At 39.9% G+C, this 7,679-nt stretch overlaps 1 pseudogene; it reads left to right on the top strand.

The window, feature by feature from the left end:
- Window positions 1-6,699: 6,699 nt before the first annotated feature.
- LOC122729495 lies at window positions 6,700-7,291 on the top strand (annotated as a pseudogene).
- Window positions 7,292-7,679: the final 388 nt, after the last annotated feature.

The raw sequence follows: 7,679 nt of genomic DNA, 5'->3' as shown, positions 1-7,679 counted from the left end.
AGGGTAGTGATAGTGATTTTAAACAAAGAAATGAGTGTCGATGAGTCATTTAAAAATAAACACGGGGTGGGCAGCTAGGTGGTGCAGTGGGTAAAGCACCGGCCCTGGATTCAGGAGGACCTGAGTTCAAATTCGGCCTCAGACACTTGACACTTACTAGCTGTGTGACCCTGGGCAAGTCACTTAACCCCCATTGCCCCGCCAAAAAACAAAACAAAACACAAATAAACACAGGGGCAGCTAGGTGGTGAAGTGGATAAAGCACCAGTTCTGGATTCAGGAGGACCTGAGTTCAAATTTGACCTCAGAAACTTGACACTTACTAGTTGTGTGATCCTGGGCAAGTCACTTAACCCTCATTGTCCCACCAAAAACAAAAACAAATTTTTTTAATTAAAAATAAATAAAAATAAACACAAGAGAGCAGAAGGAAATCTAGAAGGTGATATAGCCAAGAAATGCAATATTGGAACCTTTGTGTTAAATTTTTTAAAAAATGTAAACTGCAAATAGTAGAGGTTCACAGTTTCATACACAGTCCTCTTTTCCTGTTCCTTGCATAGGAGATCTGTTTGCAGATTGATAATAATAACAAGGAAAAAAGTGACAAAAATAGTAACAATGGGGCAGGGTTATTTTACCTACCCCTAAGCAGTATGTCAAATCAGGGTCGTTAGTTTCACTTGGATGCCACTGTCAAGACTGTTATGTCCCAGCCATAACCCTCTGCAAGAACTCTCTTCTGATGATGGCTGACCCCCTTTGGTCACCCAGGTTACTGCTTAAAGTTTCCTTATTCACTAGCTGAGGTACAACAGCATGTCACCCATTCCAAAAGCTTGACTGGCTCAATATCTCAAGCAAGATCACAGCATACCCTAATATCCTAGATCTAGAATTGGAAGGGGCCTTTTAAAGGTCATTGAGTCCATCCCCTTCCTTCATTTTGCTGATGAGAAAACTGATGCCCATTGGCTTGCCCATGGTTAACTAGGATTTAAGCTTAGGTTCTGTGAAAAAGTAGTGGGGGAAGGGAGAGTAGAATGTTTCCAAGCAGAAAAATCTTTCAATGCCCTCTCTGATAATTTAAGAACAAAACCCAAATCAATCTCATTTTATATTAAAAAAGCATTAAAAAAAATATCCAACAAGTTCCCTCATGTCACCAAGGAAAGTCTTATGCTCCTGGTTAAAATATAGTAATGAGAGTGAACTAAGCTTAATGAAGACTTATTTTAGAGAAAATAATTAAGCTAACTTTTTAAATGTTGTCAGAATCCCATATAAATAGCATGTGTATCACAATTTTACCATGTCTAATAATAATAACACCTAGCATTAATAAAGTACTTTAAGGTTTTGCAAAATACTTGACAAATATTATACCATTTTATCCTCACAACAACCTTGGAAATAAAGATTATTATTATTATTATTCCCATTTTATAGATGAGAAACTGAGGCAGGCAGTGGTTAAGTGAGAAATAAGATCTCTGGAGGAAAGAAATAGAAGAATAGATTGTATCTAAAGGTGGAAAACCTTGTCATGAATTAGAATCCCTGAAAATTAAAAAGGCCCAATATAACTCAATGATTCCATAAGAAAACAAGAAATCAATATCATATTTTTAAAAATGGTATGATGGTCTACTTAGAAAACCCTAAAAATTTAATTAAAATTAATTGAAACAATAACTTCAGCAATGTAGCAGGATATTTTCTTTTAACACACACACACACACACACACAAAACCATATAAATCATCTGCTATGTCTATACTATAATAAGCAGGACAGTAGTAGTAGTAGCAGCAGCAGCAGCAGCAGCAACAGTGGCAACAGCAGCAACAGTAGAACAAGAACAAGAAGAACAAGAAGAGTAATATGGAGAGATATTAATTGCTCATGGTTGGGCCATGCCAATAAAATAAAAATGATAATACTAATTAACTCATTCATTGTCATAACAAGTTATCAAAGGATTACTTTATAGTGGTAGAAAAAATAACAAATTCATCTGGAGGAACAAAAAAATCAAGAATCTCAAAGAAAAAATATAAAAAGTAGGAAGAAATGAGGCCTAGCAGTAACAGATTTTGAACTAAACTATAAAGCAGCAATCATCTAAATAATTTGGAACTGTTTAAAAACAGAAATAAATTTTTAAAAACAGCTTGGAAAGAACTGAGAACTCTGATTAATTCAATGATCAACCATGATTCCAGAGGACTGATGAGTAAGCATTTTATCCAATTCTTGACAGGAGATGGACTAGAAGTATAGAGTTAAACATATATTTTCAGACATGGACAATATGTGGATTTCTTTTGCTTGAGTAAGGCTATTGGTTACAAGGGGTCTAATTAGAAGGAATGGGAGGCTTGTAATATCAATGCTAAAGGAAAAAAAAGAATCAATAAAGCATTTTTTCCAAGCAAAGAAAAGAACAAAAGAAGTCTAGAAGGAAACATAGGCAAGCAAGTCAGCTTTTGGAACAAATGGGCTGGATTTATTTATATACTTTAAAAAATAAGCTGTGCAAATAATATAGGTTCAGTGTTTCTATTCTTTGTATACTAAAATGTTGATGTTTGTTGACATTTGTCAAGTTCAGAACAAAAAAAATTTAATGATTATAGCTCAGTAAGATTGAATGTGATGCTCTTGATACCAATATCTTATTCTACCAAATTGAAAAATAAAAGTTAGAGGGGAGAAGCTAAGGCTGAGTCATGTCCTGATATTTTTCCTGTTCCCTAGGTGTTAGTCTGCATTTTTATCAGTCTGAGAAAGGAAATTAGATAGTGGCAAATCATCCATTTTGGGGTATAAATTATTTTCAATGTAATATAATGTGAAGAGAAAATCCTGCCCTCTAGAATACCTGCAAGAAGAGAGCATTTTCCCTTGAAAATTAGACATTTAAGGTTTGCCTTTAAAGCCAACTAACTATGCTATTTCACATTAAACCCATCAACATTTTGAATTTTATTTTGTACTCCCAGGTCATTTTATATCGATCATTACTATCCTCTACCCTCAACTCTGGCTCGAATTTAAATGACATACTTCCTAAATTTCTCCAGATGTAAGTAAAATATTCTGCATATACTCCAGATGGACAGTGAATTGGGTCCAAAATTGAACAGGAGGAAGAGTGGTTTGGATCACCTTGGGAAATTGCAAAATGATTTTAGTGAGTCCCTGAAACAGACTTATCTTCTTCATAGAAATATTCTTCTGCATAAAGAGAAGACAGCATGGCATCATGTAGTGTTCGGAGACCTGGCTAGCCAAGAAGTCCTAGGTTTGAGAAACGTTTGTGAAACTTACTGGGCTTGTAACCCAGACCGAGTCATTGCTTTAGGCAACTTTCTAAGAGTCTAAATTGCAAAGAAGGTACCAATCAGTAATGGTAGAAGGAGTTTCTTCCTGAAGACTCCAAACCAACAGAATCATAGGTCCATGCTCTTGTTGTTCAGTCATTTTCAGCTGTGTCTGACTCTTCGTGATCCCATTTGGGGTTTTCTTGGCAAAGATGCTGAAGTGGTTTGCATTTCCTTCTCGTTTTACAGATTAGGAAACTGAGGCAAACAGGGCTGAGTGACTTACACAGGGCCACACAGCCAGTAAATGTCTGAGGCTAGATTTGAACTCATGAAGATGAGTATTCCTGACTCCAGGCCCGGCACTTTATCTACTGCACCAACTCTCTTGTTCTTCTACACATTCACAGAAGTGTGGGATAGTGGACAGAGAGACAGCTTTAGCATCAGAAAGAAATTAATTCAAACCCTGCCTCTGTTAATTACTAGATCCTGGACAAATTATTTCATTATCTCGGCACTCCAAGGCAACTTTCCAAGACTGTAAATTGGGGATTGTGTTCTGATCTACGTTGGCAGGGAGTTTCCTTGTCAGTAATCTACTATACTCTCTGGTATAAAAAATAGGCAAAATTCTTCTGGTGATGCTATCTGACTGCATATAATGGAATTATACAGTCTCCAAAGAATTAAAGTTGAGAGTCACCCACCATGAATGGTAAGAAACATGGTGGGTGGGAGATAATTCAACTCAAAGCCAGTGCTCTTTCCACTAAATTTATGATGTCAATTTGTAGATGCCTTTTGAACACCTCTAACTTATTGTGGTGGATCCTGACTTGGAAAGGAAGACAAAGGGTTCAGGCAATAAAGGGGAGGAGAATAAAGCATATTTAGAAAGACCAACATTGTCACAACCCATGTATAGCCGGGGAAGTAGGAATTACAGGGAAGAGGAGAGGAATCCAGGCCTGTAGTTTGCTGCTGTTTGCTGTCATACTCCTCCCAAATGTGTGTCCATACCCAACCCATTCTCTGAGCTCCTTCAAACATGACCTTTTCATTCTTAGTCTTTGTATCTCCACTACCTGGCATGATGTTTAGTGTATCTGAGTAGGTCTGGGAGGGGGAAGATCTGGATGGGGATGTATTTAGGCACAGGATTTCTTCAATGTGAAAATCTCCCAGTGCGCAAACTCTATTTACCATGCAGATTGGCAATTTATCTGTAATTTACAGGTTTAGTGAGCTGCCCAAGGCATTGGGAGATTAAAGGAGTTGTCCATGGTAACACAGCTAAGATGGATCAGAACTTGAAGCCAGGTCTCCCTGATTTCAAACCCAGCCCTCTACCCACTATGCCACGCTGAGGTGCATCTTGCCTTGTACACAAGTAGACAACACACTGTTTGTTGAAATGAATTCAAGTCCCAGCTTTTCTACAAAAGTCATCCCTGAAATTTGTAGCCCATACTGATTTTTTTTTCTTTGCACTTTATTACCTGTATTGCCAGATTAGCATCTTATATGTAGTCCTACATACCAACTCTCTGGTAACATACGATTCAGCACTCTATTTCATCAATATTCATAATACTGCCTCGGTCATTGCTTTATATGTGTTTCCTGCCTTTCCACCTATGGTGTAAGATCAATGTGAACACATCAAACTATATCATTAGGGAGGGGGGAGGGAGGAAGGGATAGGAAGAAATTTGGAATTCCAATTTTTAAAAAATATTATGTATATATGTACACGTGTATACACACACATAAAAGATGCAGAGACCAAATCTCACACTTCACTCGTCTTCCAGAGCTCTTAAGTATTAGATGAATAATGGGAATTCAACAGATTGTCACTGATTGCTTGAATGAAGATCCCCATTGGGACTATTGCCCCTAAGGTGATGATATTAAAGAGAGGGCTTTCTAGCTGCTTACGCTGAGCTTGAGGATGGGGCGACATCCTGGCAGAGTGAATATGCGGCAAGGGCCTGATCTTCAGCTTTGTAACCTCCAGAACAATTTTATCAGTCCACCCAGACATGATTACGTTCCAGAGAAGTGAATCATGGTAGCCACGTTCATAATATTGAGTGTCAAACAAAAGGCCAACTTACTAATTTGCAATGAAAAATAGAACTGCAGATATCTCTGGAACACTGATGTTGTCTGGCCGGAACAGCACATTCTCTTCCCAGTAAGAAAGTCTGCTTTATTAATTAATAATAGAAAGTTGATTAATGAACCTAGTCAGAATAAATGGAAAATATAACGTTAAAGGGATCCTGGTCTCCATCTAGAATAGTGTGATAACCCTAACCTTCTCATTTTAAAATTTTTACTTATATCTTTTGTTTTGACATCATAGTTGTTTTGACAGTATAGCTCCCTACCCCCACCTTCCCAGGGATCCATCTTTTATAATTGTTGCTGGCCAGATTTTAACTCAGGAATATGAATCTTCCTGACTTCCTGGATAACTCTAGGTTGGGCACTCTATCCACTGTGCCACCTAGTTGTCCAACTCCTGTAATATCTTGTTGTTTTTTGATCATTTCAGTCATGTTTAACTTTTCATAAACCCTTTTGGCGTTTTCTTGGCAAAGACACTAGAGTAGTTTGCCATTTCCTACTTCAGCCCATTTTTACAGATGAGGAACTGAAGCAAACAGGGTTAAGTGACTTGCCCAGGGTCACACAGTTAGTAAGTGTCTGAGGTCAAATTTGAGCTCAGGTCTTCCTGACTCCAGACCCAGTGCTCTGTGCACCATGGTGCCACCTAGAGGTAATATAAAATGAATTTGTAATATAAAAATAGAGATGGTGAGGAAGAAAGGTATTTTGACAAAACTATCAAAGCCTGCTGAACCATTCTTACATCCTCCCTGAGGACATACATACAAAAACTGCTAATAGACTCATAGACTCTGATCTAAACAATAAGCAACTATGTTTCCAAAGGACCAACTATGTAGCATGCTACTACCCAGCTCCTGACAGAGAAGTTTTAGATACAACATGCACAATGGGACTTATATTTTTGGACATGATCAACTTTGGGAATTTGTTTTGCTTGACTACGTATATTTTTACAAGGGTTTGGCTTTTCTTTTTTTTCAACAGGGGAGGGGTGAAGGAGAAAATAAATGCTTATTCATTGAAAAATAAAATTCATATATAAAAGAAATACTGGGGAATGGCTTAAACAAGTTGTGGTATACGAATGTAATGGAATACTATTGTGCGATAAGAAACGATGAGGGGGGCGGGGCGGACACTTTCCTGTAGAGCTCCTCCTGTTTGCCGGCCGGAGTGGGCTCCTTTCTCCAAGTAGGGGCACGTCTTAGCCGGCACCACAAGAGTGGGCAAGAGCAGCAAGATGCTGCAGCACATCGACTACAAGATGAGGTGCATCCTGCAAGATGGTCACATCTTCATCGGCACCTTCAAGGTCTTTGACAAGCACACGAACCTGATCCTCTGTGACTGTGATGAGTTATGCAAAACCACCTGAACATGAGGAAGAGAGGCTTCTGGGACTGGTGCTGCTTCGTGGGGAGAACTTGGTCTCTATGAGTGTGGAAGGCCCACCCCCTAAAGATACAGGCATTGCCCGTGTGCCGTTAGCTGGAGCTGCGGGAGGCCCTGGGATTGGCAGGGCTGCAGGCAGAGGTGTGCCAGCCGGAGTTCCCATGCTCCAGCCTCCTGCAGGCTTAGCAGGACCTGTCCGAGGAGTTGGTGGGCCTTCCCAACAGGTGATGACCCCACAGGCAAGAGGGACCGTCGCCGCTGCTACTGGTGCTGCCACAGCCAGTGTAGCAGGAACCCCAACACAATATCCCCCGGTCAAGGAACTCCTCCCCAACCTGTAAGCCGAGACACCTCCTCCATGCTTGATGGCCCCTCCTCCTGGCATGAGAGGTCCCCCTCCTCCAGGGATGGACCCACCAAGACCTTAGGACTACTCGGCTGCTGTAATGCTTCCTCTGACTTGAGGCTGTATATAGGTTTGTAGGATTTTTGCATAAAGTGTGCTGCTTTGGAGGGCAGCTAGGTGGCGCAGTGAATAAAGCACCAGCCCTGGATTCAGGACGACCAGAGTTCAAATCCAAACTCAGACACTTGACACTTACTAGCTGTGTGACCCTGAGCAAGTCACTTAACCCTCATTGCCCCGCCCCCCCCAAATGCTTACTAAATAAAGTGTGCTGCTTTTAAGTTGATTCATAATAAACTCTTGAAGGGGGAAAAAAGAAAAGAAAAGATGAGCAGGTGGATTTCAGAGAAGCCTGGAAGGACTTAGATAAACTGATGCTGAGTGAGATGAGCAGAACCAGAAGAACACTG

Source organism: Dromiciops gliroides, chromosome 5 (genome assembly GCF_019393635.1).
Source record: "Dromiciops gliroides isolate mDroGli1 chromosome 5, mDroGli1.pri, whole genome shotgun sequence".
In the NCBI taxonomy this organism is placed as follows: Eukaryota; Metazoa; Chordata; class Mammalia; order Microbiotheria; family Microbiotheriidae; genus Dromiciops; species Dromiciops gliroides.
Note: the sequence above shows the minus strand (reverse complement) of the source record. Positions and strands in the feature narration are given on the sequence as shown.